Source organism: Coregonus clupeaformis, chromosome 37, assembly GCF_020615455.1.
Source record: "Coregonus clupeaformis isolate EN_2021a chromosome 37, ASM2061545v1, whole genome shotgun sequence".
In the NCBI taxonomy this organism is placed as follows: Eukaryota; Metazoa; Chordata; class Actinopteri; order Salmoniformes; family Salmonidae; genus Coregonus; species Coregonus clupeaformis.
In genome coordinates, this window is record NC_059228.1 from 21,133,027 (window position 1) to 21,149,396 (window position 16,370).

The window sequence follows — 16,370 nt, forward strand, 5'->3', positions numbered from 1 at the left end:
TGAGGTACTGTATAAGTAAGCTGGCCAATCACTGGTCAAAACGCATGAATATTTTGTATGACCAGTAAACGTCCACACCATTCTGTTGTTGGGGTATGCCCACACCATTCTAACAAAGACATGATCAGTCTATAAACTTTTGAACGGTAGTGTGTATATATATATACAGTGAGGGAAAAAAGTATTTGATCCCCTGCTGATTTTGTGCGTTTGCCCACTGACAAAGACATGATCAGTCTATAATTTTAATGGTAGGTTTATTTGAACAGTGAGAGACAGAATAACAACAAAAAAATCCAGAAAAACGCATGTCAAAAATGTTATAAATTGATTTGCATTTTAATGAGGGAAATAAGTATTTGACCCCTCTGCAAAACATTACTTAGTACTTGGTGGCAAAACCCTTGTTGGCAATCACAGAGGTCAGACGTATCTTGTAGTTGGCCACCAGGTTTGCACACATCTCAGGAGAGATTTTGTCCCACTCCTCTTTGCAGATCTTCTCCAAGTCATTAAGGTTTCGAGGCTGACGTTTGGCAACTTGAACCTTCAGCTCCCTCCACAGATTTCCTATGGGATTAAGGTCTGGAGACTGGCTAGGCCACTCCAGGACCTTAATGTGCTTCTTCTTGAGCCACTCCTTTGTTGCCTTGGCCGTGTGTTTTGAGTCATTGTCATGCTGGAATACCCATCCACGACCCATTTTCAATGCCCTGGCTGAGGGAAGGAGGTTCTCACCCAAGATTTGACGGTACATGGCCCCGTCCATCGTCCCTTTGATGCAGTGAAGTTGTCCTGTCCCCTTAGCAGAAAAACACCCACAAAGCATAATGTTTCCACCTCCATGTTTGACGGTGGGGATGGTGTTCTTGGGGTCATAGGCAGCATTCCTCCTCCTCCAAACACGGCGAGTTGAGATGATGCCAAAGAGCTCGATTTTGGTCTCATCTGACCACAACACTTTCAACCAGTTCTCCTCTGAATCATTCAGATGTTCATTCGCAAACTTCAGACGGGCCTGTATATGTGCTTTCTTGAGCAGGGGGACCTTGTGGGCGCTGCAGGATTTCAGTCCTTCACGGCGTAGTGTGTTACCAATTGTTCTCTTGGTGACTATGGTCCCAGCTGCCTTGAAGTCATTGACAAGATCCTCCCGTGTAGTTCTGGGCTGATTCCTCACCGTTCTCATGATCATTGCAACTCCACGAGGTGAGATCTCGCATGGAGCCCCAGGCCGAGGGAGATTGACGGTTCTTTTGTGTTTCTTCCATTTGCGAATAATCGCACCAACTGTTGTCACCTTCTCACCAAGCTGCTTGGCGATGGTCGTGTAGCCCATTCCAGCCTTGTGTAGGTCTACAATCTTGTCCCTGACATCCTTGGAGAGCTCTTTGGTCTTGGCCATGGTGGAGAGTTTGGAATCTGATTAATTGATTGCTTCTGTGGACAGGTGTCTTTTATACAGGTAACAAACTGAGATTAGGAGCACTCCCTTTAAGAGTGTGCTCCTAATCTCAGCTCGTTACCTGTATAAAAGACACCTGGGAGCCAGAAATCTTTCTGATTGAGAGGGGGTCAAATACTTATTTCCCTCATTAAAATGCAAATCAATTTATAACATTTTTGACATGCGTTTTTCTGGATTTTTTTGTTGTTATTCTGTCTCTCACTGTTCAAATAAACCTATCATTAAAATTATAAACTGATCATTTCTTTGTCAGTGGGCAAACGTACAAAATCAGCAGGGGATCAAATACTTTTTTCCCTCACTGTACAAGATTACCATTTTTTGGAAGGAAAACTATTTCACTCATATTGTAATTCATGTCATATTTCATATAAATCTTGAAACAGTTACTTTAATGGGAGACACCATTGAGATCCAAACAAAGAGTGAACCCCAGACATCATTCTGGACAAGTAATTATATTCACAAAAATTAAATGACAAAAACTGTTTAATTACATCACGGTGAATCTTGCTACCTCAGTTTCACAAATGGATGTTGACAGAGTTCTATCTGATTTATAACCTGGCCGATTGGAGAGCCCATGTATACCCCAGCAGAGCATGAAACAAGCTGACAACCAGAAAAACAACATTCCGGTCTCATAAGGACAAGCCAAGAAGCTACAATGGAAAACCAAACCCGATGAACTTTGCCCTGGAATTTCAATGAGAACATAATTCAATCACCAAATTTCTTATGATAAATTAACCTTGTCATTGACCGATTAACAAAATCGTTGTTTGATTATGGTATTTTTTTCGGTGTGGTGCAATTATTATGGCCTGACATAAGGCCTGTACTATCAATCATGAAGTCAGTGTTGTGTAGCGTACAGAGCATTGTGTCGAATAGTCAAACTAGCCCTGCAGGCCTCTGTTGAAATAAAATTGAAACTCATCTCTGCAAGCATGGATGGAAAAGTGTTCATACAAAACTAAAACTTATTGGCCCTTCTCTTTTTCTTTTCATTGAACTGACAGACGTCCATCATTAATTTATGCCACCATCTGAGTGGTTAGGTGAGCACAAAATATTTGGGAGTAGATTGTCAATGCCAATCAATTCTGAATGATATTGTGTGGTAGGGAATTGCACTTATATCAACCCATAGGTCGGTATATTAACTACACTAAACTGAGCCAATGCACAATCATTAATACACTATATCTGGAGGCTATTTTGAAGGACACCAGTTGATTGAACAATGTTGATCATGAGTTACGTAACTAGCCTTTCTACGTAGGTCGCAATCCTTAAAACTGTGACTGTCACATGGCCTGGAATCTCTCCATTCTCCATTAATTGATTTCTGAGTGGAGCAAGTGAAAAGTACATTCACACTTACAGACAGGTACACCCCCCACACACACAAATTCCCACAAGCATGAACACACACACACATGCACATTCACACACAATCCCCCATCGACCCAGTGTGAGAAACAAACAGTCCTCATTAGTGCATCTGATCAACAATCAATATCCATCACCACATGCCCCTTGTCTGACACACAGTAGGGGTGTGTATCCCCTTCGTCGAACACACTCACACACAACAGGGTGTCTGCATGTCTTAAAGGCCTATTCTCCAGATGGAGGAAATCTCAAATTGATGATGATGTGTATTTTTTGTCATTCTACAAAAGGGAATGAAACGGTGGCCCCATCAATGAGACTGCCTCTTAATTAAGAAATAAATATTTTTCACAGGCATGTTTCTCACCCAGATGAAAACACAATTCCTACAGGGGCCAGCCAATCAATACTGCAAGTTTAAAGCAAGAGAAGCTTAGGCCCAGTTGGCTGACTGCCATTTCAGAGGGGGGTGGCAGAAAACAACGACAAAAACATTAAAACAATTATTGATTCACTTGAAGACTGTTCTCCCCATTCGGGGCATAAAGACTTTCTAAGATGACCATTATATACAGTAAGGTCTTTATGAGAACGCAAGTAGACAGTGACAGGCAGGGTGAAGGAGCATGTGTCCCTTATCCATCCACAGAGCTGTGAAGGATTAAGTTTACTCACCAAAAGTTTTGGGAAGGTGAAGTGGCTGGAAGTCACCTTTCAGTGGAGTGCATTTCAGCGTCTGTGCCATCCATTTCAGTGTCTGTGCCATCCACTCGTGCGTGTTTATCCTCCAACTGGGTCATGGTGTCTGGAGGAGAGGGAGGGGGGGGGAGCAGAAAGAGAGACAGAGAGAGAAACTGAATTGAAGCCTGAATCAGTCCTTGTTGTAACTGCACTCTTAGAAAAAAAAAGTGCTATCTAGAACCTAAAAGGGTTCTTCAGCTGTCCCCAGAGGATAACCTTTTTTGCTTCAGGTAGAACCCTTTGGGGTTCCTATGGTGACAGCCAAAGAACCCCTTAGGAACCCTTTTTGTCTAAGAGTGTATTGATATAGCATTCTCAGCATAGGTCTAAATTATAGGCACCATGATACACTGAGCTAAAAAGAACACCCACTACCAATACACCTCATGAACTGAACAGAGAACCTTGGAATACTGTGTTGAAATACAATAACAAAAGTCCCTAAAAAAGGACTGGACCTACAGAAAAATGTCTCTCTGTCACCTTTTGAAGGCAAAAAAGTAAAAACTAATCTTTGACGCCTTTCAGATACGTGCTAGAGTTGATTTGCCGTTAAAGCTGAGATACAGGCTCAGTAATGACTGTAGACTTAACACCATTCTCTGGGTCACTACGTCAATCAGCTCTCAGAAGACTCAATTCATCTCACAACTCATGTGAGTCTGATTACATCGCGCCTATCTGTATTTGTATTTATTATGGATCCCCATAAGCTGCTGCCAAGGCAGCAGCTACTCTTCCTGGGGTCCAGACAAATTAAGGCAGTTATACAATTTAAAAAAAAATACAATACATTCAAAGAAGATTTCACAACACATTAAGTTTGTGCCCTCGGGACACTACTCTACTACCACATATCTACAACACAAAATCCATGTGTACGTGCGTGTATAGTGCGAATGTTATTGTGTGTGTGTATGCATGTGTCTGTGTCTGTGTTTGTGTCTCTTCACAGTCCCCACTGTTCAATTAGTATTTTTGTTTGTTTTTTAAATCTAATTTCAATGCTTGCATGAGTTACTTGATGTGGAATAGAGTTCCATGTAGTACTGTGCGCCTCCCATAGTCTGTTCTGGACTGTGAAGAGACCTCCGGTGACATGTCTTGTGGGGTATGCATGGGTGTCCGAGCTGTGTGCCAGTAGTTCAAACAGACAGCTCGGTGCATTCAACATGTCAATACCTCTCACAAATACAAGTAGTGATGAAGTCAATCTCTCCTCCACTTTGAGCCAGGCGAGATTGACATGCATATTATTAATGTTAGCTCTCTGTGTACATCCAAGGGCCAGCCGTGCTGTCCCTCTTTGTGGCACCTGACCACACAACTGAACAGTAGTCCAGGTGTGACAAAACTAGGGCCTGTAGGACCTGCCTTGTTGATAGTGCTGTTAAGAAGGCAGAGCAGCACTTTATTATGGACGGACTTCTCCCCATCTTAGCTACTGTTGTATCAATATGTTTTGACCATGACAGTTTATAATCCAGGGTTACTCCAAACAGTAATTTAAACATTATTCATTACAAGATTTAGTTGAGGTTTAGGGTTTAGTGAATGATTTGTCCCAAATACAATGCTTTTCGCTTTAGAAATATTTAGGACTAACTTATTCCTTGCCACCCATTCTGAAACTAACTGCAGCTCTTTGTTAAGTGTTGCAGTCATTTCAGTCGCTGTAGTAGCTGACGTGTATAGTGTTGAGTCATCCGCATACATTGACACACTGGCTTTACTCAAAGTACGGGGCCTAGACAGCTGCCCTGGGGAATTCCTGATTCTACCTGGATTATGTTGGAGAGGCTTCCATTAAAGATCCCCCTCTTTATTCTGTTAGACAGGTATCTCTTTATCCACAATATATCAGGGGGTGAAAAAGCCATAACACATACATTTTTCCAGTAGCAGACTATGATCGATAATGTCAAAAGCCACACTGAAATCTAACAAAACAGCCCACACAATCATTTTATCATCAATTTCTCTCAGCCAATCATCAGTCATTTGTGTAAGTGCTGTGCTTGTTGAATGTCCTTCCCTAAAAGCGTGCTGAAAGTCTGTTGTCAATTTGTTTACTGTAAAATAGCTAATTTTGCCAATTAAAAAATCATTAAAGTAGTTGGCAATATCAGTGGGTTTTGTGATGAATGAGCCATCTGATTCAATGAATGACAGAGCTGAGTTTGCCTTTTTGCCCAAAATTTCATTTAAGGTGCTCCAAAGCTTTTTACTATCATTCTTTATATAATTTATCTGTGTTTCATAGTATAGTATATTCTTCTTTTTATTCAGTTTAGTCACATGATTTCTCAATTTGCAGTACGTTTACCAATTTGGTTGTGCTGCCAGACGTATTGCCATACCATTTGCCTCATCCCTCTCAACCATACAATTTTTCAATTCCTCTTCAATCCAACGGGATTTAACAGTTTTTACAGTCATTATCTTAATGGGTGTATGCTTATTAGTAACTGGAATAAGCAACTTCATAAATGTGTAAAGTGCAGCATCTGGTTGCTCCTCATTACACACCACAGACCAGCAAATATTTACATCATCAACATGAGAATCACTACAAAACGTATTGTATGACCTCTTATACACTATATTAGGCCCAGCCTTTGGAACTTTGATTTTCCTAGATATGGCTACTATATTGTGATCACTACATCCGATTGTCACGCCCTGACTCAGGGGACTCGTATATGTTGAGTCAGGGTGTGTAGTTTCTATGTTCTATGTTTCTATGTTGATTTTATTCCTGTGCTGTTTGTAACTACCCTGGTGCGTTGACTGATAACCTGAACCAGATTGCAGGCACTGGTTACAGTTTGAAGATTTTCTTGAGTGGGCAGCTTGATGAAAGCCTGTCAATATTGAAATCACCCAGAAAATATACCCCTCTGTTGATATCACATACATTATCAAGCATTTCACACATATTATCCAGATACTGACAGTTAGCAGATGATGGTCTATAGCAGCTTCCCACAATAATGGGATTTAGGTGAGGCAGATGAACCTGTAGCCATATTACTTCAACAGTATTTAACATGAGATCCTCTCTAACCTTTACAGGAATGTGGTTCTTAATATAGACTGCAACACTGCCCCCATTGGCATTTCTGTCTTTTCTGTAGATGTTATTACCATGTATTGCTACCACTGTATCATCAAAGGTATTATCTAAGTGAGTTTCAGAGATAGTCAGAATATGAATATCATCTGTTACTAGCAAGTTATTGACTTCATGAACCTTGTTTCTTAGGCTACAAATGTTAACATGGGCTATTTTTAGCACTTTTCTGGGATGCTTGATTGTTTTCATTGCTTTACTGGGAAGCTTAGCAGAAGTAGACATGCTCATGCTATTTATGTTAGTGCAGGGTGAGCTGCACACAGTGGACTTCCTACTAGGGCACACCGCCTCAGTGCTAACAGTATAACGCACCGCCTCACTGCTAACAGTATAACTCTGGTTCATAGGCACATGATTACTGTATGCAATAGCTGTGGGATCAGTAGAGACATTCAGGGCAGTTAGAGGGACATAAATTAGGTTACTTACATTCTGTCTTCCAACGCCCCTGGGATAATGTACATTTGCTGAAGCAGTACGACAACTCAGCGACACAATGGTAGGGATTAACTGAGCTGGGCTTGGGTCATTGATAAGTAATTGTCTCAACGCAGCCTTATAATGCTGTGAAAGGATCCAGGAACACAAATTATTTGGGTTGATCCCATCCTCCTTATAAAATTAGCTTTGTTTCCAGAAGGTATCAAAATGGTCAATAAATGTTACACCCACAGAGCTGCAAAAGTCTCGTAGCCAGTTATGGAGGGCTAAAAGTCTGCTGAAACGTTCAATGCCATGATTTAGGGAGGGCAGAGGGACAGATATTATGGGGCGTTTGCTGGTGTCAAGCAGTGACCCAATCAGTTCTTCAGCTGTTCTGAGCTGCCCTTCATAATGTTATTGAATGCCACATGAACTATGATAGACTCAATTTCCTGATGCTGGTTTAAAATGTTTGGGATCAGCTTATTGATGTCCTGTACTCATGCTCCTAGATAGCACAATGTTTTTGCTCCAGGGACTGAGACATTTCTCACCATTGAACTGCCCAATACAACGGCCGGAGAAGGGAATGGAGAAATCCGCCCATTTCTACCCCTCACACAATTAGTTTAACTTTTCACCGTTCCATGAGAAGCTCACTTCAAAGCTTCCATTGCCCACTGGGTTGCATATGTCAAACAGACAGACACTTTGAGTCTCTTCATAGACCTACTGCTACTTGCTCTGCATTGCTTGATATGCAAACAAAGGAGAATTTATGAAATCTCATGAAATAAGTCTTCGAGTTAAGAGAAAATATGAACCCCCTATCAACTCATAAAAAATGTGCACTGGTCATGGATGGGTTCCTAGACTAAAACATCTTTGCTAAAGAAAGGGTCTGTTGCGGGAGTCACTCAATGAGAATGGGCTAATGACAAGCTGGATGGGACCTTATTAGAAGCACAGATAGGATGTCTATACAGGTAGCTGACTACAGTATTATAGTGACAGTACTTTAGCAGATATAAAGTCATTCATTTCCTGTGCTGATTGTATTGGAAGGTCCTTTCATTGCATGTTGCACTTGGTGGGCTAGATCTATAGATCAATATTACTGCATATTAGTTATAATAATACTGAATAGCTTCTGTATTGACAAACATCATCACCACAAATTCTGTATATAGCTAAATATTTTCCACTTAGTTTGTAACCATCTATTGGTTGTTTATTGACATACTGTATGACCAATTCTCATTCTCCCCCAAAACAGTCCTTTTACAGTTAGTGCATTCCAACAAGACATGGTATTTCATTTTAAGATCAGTGACCTCACTTAGCTAATTATAGGCAGCTTTTGGCTGAGTAGTCAAAGACATTCATATGATTGCCATAAAAAGGATATTTGAGACAATGAACGTGTTCTCAGCTTCCTTCCTTAATCTGAAGAGAAAGGCTAATGTGACTCTTAATCTGCGTGAAGCATGAATAGGATGGCTTTCCCTCTATAATGAGAAATGGAAATCATCTGACACGAGATTTGCTAACACAATAGGCCATTGCTAATCTAAGTGTGCATGTGTGTGTGCGTGTGAGGTGTGTGCATGTGTGCATGTGTGCATGTGTTTGTGTTTGCGTGCCTGTGAGTGTGTGTGTGTGTGTGTGGGTGGGTGAGTTCACGTAAGGTCATAATAAGGTTATAGGAATAACTTATTTAAGTTTAAGTATTTATAATTGGTCAGAATTGTCATTGAAAGGGTGCTCAGGCAGTATTGGTCATTAACATGAAATTAACTAAATGGGACATGTCCATAGTCCTCTTGACATAACATATGTAACACACAGCTACCCTTGCTCAAAACCTAACTACAGTGGCTGTCTGTCTGTACCCTAGCCAAACGGCCTGTCGAATTCATTTGACAGTTCGGGGGAGCGTAACATCTACAGGACACAACCTAGGTTTTAATGAAGCTTCAGCGAGCCCATATTCCTCTCTCTCAGCACACAGCTAGAGGAGAATTCACAAACAGGGTCATATTTATGTAAACTCAGGCATTCCTTTTTTAAAGAGTAGTCTTATCTTGCCCAACTACGGTATAACTTCAATCTGCTCTGCACATATACTAGCTGATACCACATTGATATCCCCGACTGTTTGTCTTCATCTCACCCTGGAGGGAGAATTTTTTTGGGGAACCACATGTTTGTTTTGGGACCTACCATTTTCAGTGTCAAACAATAGGCTCACAGCGATTTAAAGTGGAATTGATAGCATTTTAGCAAAATTAAATCTTATTAAAATCTGTTCATATACACCCCCAGGAAGAATATTACTTTTTTTTATTTTTTATTATTCTTTCTTTGACAAGCGAGCACTTACATATGGTCATTTTTTCAGAAATTCATAGAATGTTTGGGAATTACATATAGTAAGGCATTTGTGAAAATTCTATAGCAATATAGAGTGGGAAAACGGCCGTGTGTTTGGACAATTAATAGACACTGCAGTAAATAAAACCGAATAAAAATATCTGTCCTGTCCAGGACTGGAGTCTACGCAGACCGGTGCGCCATAGCCAATCAGAGCTACAGTCAGCGTATATGCAAATAAGCCATTTGCCACACAGGCCTGCAATAATTCACTTTGATCTGGACTGTGTGTTTACAGGCAGTAGCAACAGCGTGACTTTAGCTCATTAGAACACATTCACCAAAATCCACAAAATCCACCTGAATGGATTTCTGACATTTGGGAACTTCACAATCCTATTGATCAAACAACCATGAAAAGGTAATCTCTCTCTCCCTCAGTTGCCTATGCACATCAACAACAACAAGATCAACAACTAACGCTAGCCAGAGCGAGATGAGATAAACTCTCAAACCTTTTCAGCTAGTTGGTCGTCAAAATTGCACTGATGATGGGGAATAGTAGCCTGCTAGTCCTTCTGCAGTTTGCCTGCCAAATTGTGCCAATGCATGCTTGTCCCAACCCACGTTTTGACAACTGAATGGGAACTTGCCTGCCCGCCCATTTGATCGATGCATTTGATACATTTGATTGACAACTAAGAGATATGTTAACTGTGGATAACAGTCATTCATGTTCAGCATAGCTAGCTAACTAGAAAAGCGATTCAAATGTCTTACTAGCTAACTAAATGACACTTGCAGCATCTCTAGCTGTAGCCAAAGAAAAATGATATGAGGGGAAAAAGTCGGTCACTCACCCACTCCTCCAATGACATGACATCCTCCCAGCAGCTAGTTAGCTAATGTTAGGCTCCGTGTTTTTAGCTTGCTAAATAAATAGCAAGTTACATAAATAGATACGCTAGCCCAGGAGTGTCAAACTCAATCAGTGCACGGGCCAAACTGAAAAAAACTATGAATTAACCGGGCCAGACATATCCTTTTCTCTTTTTTTTATGTGCAACTGCTACTCAAACTGGCCATTGTTTTATTAGAAAAAAATATGGCCCTTTAAAATGTCTACTTACAGTATATACATAGGATGCTGTATATAGCATTTTAACATATTAAAACAAAAGAAGAGATAAATAATATTTGTCCAGCCTTTGCTGCTATGCTTGCAGATGTGCATAATATGCTGCGACCCTAATCACAAAGTATTTAATAACTCCAAATAACAAAAACGTACCTATAGGTTGTTGTAACATTTCAACTTAAAACATGTTTAAAATTGTTTTGCACTGCATGGATCACCGGTGCAGTTGAATGCATCATTGCTGTATGGTGCACTCAAAATGTCTTGTAGTTGAGTAGCCAGCCTAGGCTACTGCTCAAATGTTGCTGTAATAGGCCTACATGTTTCTCCTTTGCATGGTGTTTTGTTGCAGGTTTTGTTTTTTGGTTATTCATTGTCAAGCTTTAAAAACCGAAGCCAGACTGCAACATTTTAGTAGCCTAGCTAGGACTGTGGCATGTGTCTGTAGACTTCTCTTCCACTGCGCGCTGTAAACGGGACACGCAAAAGCAGTGGAATTGAAGTTGAATGCACCGATGCAAGCGCATCAGGCTGCAATTTCATAAAGTAGATGACTCAACTGTTGACTCATTTATACTCGCTTGTGTGTCCTATTCGGCCCGCGGGTCTTGTGTTTGACACGTGCACTAGCCTATTAGCCACGTTATGACTGACTTGTGATCATTGCCCTTGCTAGTTTGATTGTATTGACATTTCCAGCCTTAGTTACAGTCGTCCGTTTTTGTTCAAAATATTGAGTAATTGAAACTGAAACAGTGCATCCCGAATGGGTGGAGGCAGCAAACAATATACCAGGCCAGCTGTGATTTACAACATGATAGCAATATGTTTTGGGACTACCAAGGAATGTATTGGTGAATTATATTAATCATGCATTGAACTGCATCCATCTATTGCCTTACTGTACGTCATGGAATTTTGCTTCAAATATAACCTATTTTTAAAACCTCTTATAAAGTTGGTTTTGAAGCATAAACTGAGAATTTGATATTTTTTACTGATATTATGATTCTGTTTTTTTCATATCTGCAAAGTAGTTAAAACGCTGTCAGTTCCACTTTAAGAGGTGTGAGGTCCAATGTGACATCATAAAAAAGGACCTCAAACCTGAAACCTCATGACAACAACAAGGGCACACATGGTATTGGATATCTCCATAACTAAAAGCTTTTAAGACAAGATAACACCAATCTTTTACATATGTGTTAAACCACCTACAACGATGCATACTTGATTTGTTGATAATTAATAACCAGGGTAAGTCAGGGCTTACTGAATGTCTAATAAATACCTCAGTATGATGAAGTGATGGTGTACTGAAGTGCATTTTCTGTCCAGCTGTGCTACTGCATAGAGGAATGTGTGAGAGGGGGCGAGTCGGGGATGATAGTGTGACTGATGGTGGGGAATGAAGACCCCTCTTTCTATAGTCATGACATGGACTGCACGGAACTCAGTGGGATAAAACCCATCTGTTTGCACAGATAAGACCTACTTAGCATGCCACAGACCCTTCTTTGTCCTGTAAGGGAATTTAGAATCAGTTACAATCCAATTAGGTTTGATCACTCATCTTGAATGATCATCTGAATGTAATCACTTGATCTAATCCAAATGACATAACTGTCAGTCTCACTGACCAAAAGCTACTCTACTCTATAACAGGGTTCTCCAACTGTTGGATTATTATCATTTTTGGGGTTGGACATAAAATACTGTAAAAACACCAGCCAATCAGCTCCAAGTGATTTTAATTTTGGAAATCTGTTCCAAAGTATTCCCACGCATATTAGAGAGATATTGTATATGTGATCGTATACAAATGTTTGCAAGGTTTGAAGTGATTGTTTTAGTCAAATATTATCCACTCAAGAAAAAATCTAACCGCGGCTGAATCTAGTTGATGATCCCTGCTCTATAAGGAGTGGGGAAAGTCACGAGGTTAGGTGGACAATTGGAAGATGAGTTAAGTCACATCTCTGAAAATAACATGTTATAATGTAGGCTACAGTACATCCTATGAGATAATGTTTTCATCACTTAGATGTTTATTCTGAGTAATGTTCCCCACACAAGGATACAACAGCCATACGGAAAACCCATATACAACACTTGGCCATGTGTAGCATCCCACATCACTCTCCTCTTCTGTTTACTTCAAGGAGCGACTATATAAACCTCATGACAGAGAAAGTGGTGCCAGCAGTCTTAAAGTCACAGCCATGTTTCATAATGTAACATAAACACAACAGACATGAATTTAAAACTATCCAACCACTTATAAGCCTGTCTCTGCATTGTGTGGCCTAGAGTCAGAGAGCTTTTATCAATGGCTTTGTGACAGCAAATAAGCACTATGATATTGACCAGGCCACCCTTACGGTTTGGGATGCAGTCTAATAGACTGCTTTTGACTGAGATGGGAATATCAATGTGAGACATTTGAACCTATGTCAGTCAAGTCACACCCTCTGCTGAAATTGTGCTGGGCTTCCATTGAAATGCAGGTACAATGGTTCTCCAGCTGCCATGAGACATGTCAGGAACATTCTCCAAGGCAGATAGGCTCATTCTTTCCTTAGCCACAGAGACATACTGAGTCCTGGCATATTCATGAATGATAAAAATGAATTGTGTTACTGAAATATAACATTTGTAGTGAAAATCCAATAATGTATGTTGCTGTCAGTCAGTGTTAATAAGCTTAATTTACTCTCTGATGTCCTCATGGTGAACTTCATAAACAACATGAATAATCAGAACTCTAACAAAATCCTATTTACCCCTTAATTGCGAGCATGTATCTGAGTGAATACCTTTAATAATCTAATATCAATATAATCCTTGAAAGTATTACATTACATAATCCTTCCAAGAGAGCTAAGGAGAGCGATACTTTGAGCCAAAGTGAGGCATCTTTCTTCAATTTTTTAAAGCTCTTTATCAAACAAACCCACTGTCTCCACTGTCACAGCCAATTTAGGGCCTAATGTTGAATGTTTAAAGAAAATGAACCTATCCTCAGGGATTACTTGGAGACTATTTGAAGGAAGGATGGCAGTGCAGGTTCCACAGACGGACAGGGTTATAATATACTGTATGTTCTCAAAGCCTAACACTGTACATAAACATTTACAATACAAAATGCAATTAGTTAGGAACACTGCTTGGTTGATGAACTGAAGGATCTGAAAGTGCTTGGTGGGAGGGCAAGATGGAGCGCTCATACACTTACAACTTCCCACTGGGCACATACATCAATTCAACGTCTATCCATGTTGGTTCAGCTACATTTTATTTAAATGACGTGGAAACAATGTTGATTCAACCAGTGTGCCCAGTGGGTTGTTCCTCATGGATTGGATATGTCAAATGTTAACTCCATTGCAATTCTTTACAGAGGATTTATTGACAGGTGAGTTCTACTGGGTGTTCCAAAGGTGAAATCCTTCCTTCTGGCTACGGCAGTAACCGTGGAGTGGGCTTAATGCAATGTGCTGTTTGTAGGTGTGTTTTACTGACCTTGCCCTGTATGAAACTGACACTGAAGGAATAATTGACAGTGTATAGTGTCGTAGTGGGATAAACTGCCAATGGGGCGGATATGACAGCCAGCAATAGTCTTCACATCAGACTTCACGACTTCAACCTTCACATCATCTGAGGGAAGAGGTTGCCTAACGACTCACCCTGAACTTCATTCCGCTGCTCTATCGATCGTTACATACATTTGGTCTGAAACTGACAGCCTAAAAGTCGTTTGTGTGACTTCAAAATGAGGGGTATTGTTTGTACAAAACAAATTCATCAGCAATTTGTCTAACTAATCTAACCAATCAGAGTATCAAAGTTGATAACGTCATCGTGTAGGCCAGCTCTGGCCCAACCCATCGGTTTCTAGGACCAATCAGAACGGTCAGAATATGTTCGCATTCTAGAAATTGTATGGGACGGAGGCAAATCCAGCCTCATTGTGGAGAAGAAACGTCAGATCTCCGGAGAGATGTGGATGGGTAACCAGGCAAGGGAAGAAGGGGAAATAACTCATAAGCATAATGCAGAAGTTACACACACTTCCTAATGTTTATCTGGCTGGTCTCACTCAGCTCAGGTCAATAGATTACAATTTATCTCCTTGGCAGGGAATGAAAGCTACGTATAAATCTTGATATTTGGTCCTGCAGTCCCAGAATACTCTACTTTAATTCAGAAAATGGAGAAAGACACAGAGTGAGCCAGATTGCGGGGGATATGATTTCTCAATTCAAAAACCAACCGGAACCTTTTCTCATTACACTTTTAATATGGAACTGTGGGACTGGGTTGTAAAATGAATAACTTGAATTTGGTTGCTGCCTAGCCAAGATCCTTAGTATGACGGTGCTGATCATTGGAGGATAGTCCTAGGATCCCATAACAAGACAACTAGGCATTGTTCCTTCACAATAATACATTACCTACACTATCTCTTACATTGATGTGACTGTTGTGTTGTTTACAGTGAAAATTCCTGATACAGATTATTTTGTGTTTCTTTCCCTTACAATCAAAACATAGTATGCCTATAACTCAATGCACTGCTTTCTAAATTGATTCTTTTTTTTTTGCGCCAAATGTGAGCAAATTCAAAAATTGTGATTAATCACAATTACCTAATGCCATTAACTCGATTCATTATTTTAATTGTTTGACAGCCCTAATTTCAACCACTATACAAATCCTAATGAGGAGGGCCATAGGCAGAAAGTTCGTAAAAATTAGCCTGGCTGGCACGGCCCACGTGACTAGTGACTACACAGTGAGGAAGAGCTGTGACTCACTGGTCTGGACAGAAGGCTGTGTAAAATTAGATATTCACTCAGAATTGAGCATGTTATTTGCATGCGCAATGCCCCCCACGCTTCCTCGTCAATTTCCTATGCCCCCACTAGAGATAAGTAAACAAGCCGGTAGCTGAAGTTAGGCTAGCTGGCTAGCTAACTAGCCTAGCTAGCTAAAACTGTGGGGAGAAAAACTCTGTGATGGATCTTTCTGAAAAGGAGATAGGCAGACGACACTGCCTCATAGTAATGACCGACTTAGGGATTGATTTAAAATATAAGCATTTTGATCCTTTGTGCGAGGGGAGGATGTAATGGCAGTCTTGCCGGCGGTCTTGCCAACGGGCTTTGGGAAAAGCCTCATTTACCAGCTAGCTAGTTCTAGTCTTCATGAAGCTAGGAAAAGAGACTCCAATTCTGACAGTCGTGTCACCGCTAAAGGCTGTGCTGGACGAAGGGACCAAATCCACAAGGCAACAGCCCTAGGTTTTAGAGCAGTGGTTGTGGAGGAAGACAAGTACGCTATATGGGAGGGTCCATGCAACCTTGTCTTCGGAAGTCCGGAGAGCTGGTTGGCGATGACTGGGAGAGAAGTGTTGGCCTCAGTCCTATACAGCTCCAAAATCATCGGAATCGTTGTGGATGAAGTCCATATGGCCTACAAATTGTATGTTCAATGACCTAGAACTGTACTTCGACAGTATAGAATGGCACTGGTGGCAACAGCAATGGATGATGGATGTAATGTCGGAATGAACATTATAGTGGTGACACATCAGTGAATGATTGATTCACTGTCTATTTGAAATTGTCTATTTGTACAAACATAATGAGTATGAAGTGTTTCTTTGCATGAAATGCTTGAATGATAGC

General features: G+C 40.6%; 1 protein-coding gene across 1 annotated transcript in view; it reads right to left on the reverse strand.

Moving 5' to 3' along the window:
- The window catches only part of chrm3a (cholinergic receptor, muscarinic 3a), a 100,445-nt gene that overhangs the window by 59,543 nt on the left and 24,532 nt on the right, over positions 1-16,370 (reverse strand). Inside the window, exon 2 of the mRNA XM_041867034.1 lies at positions 3,542-3,671. The gene's annotated coding sequence lies outside the window, so the exon portion shown is untranslated. The remainder of the gene's footprint in view (positions 1-3,541; positions 3,672-16,370) is intronic.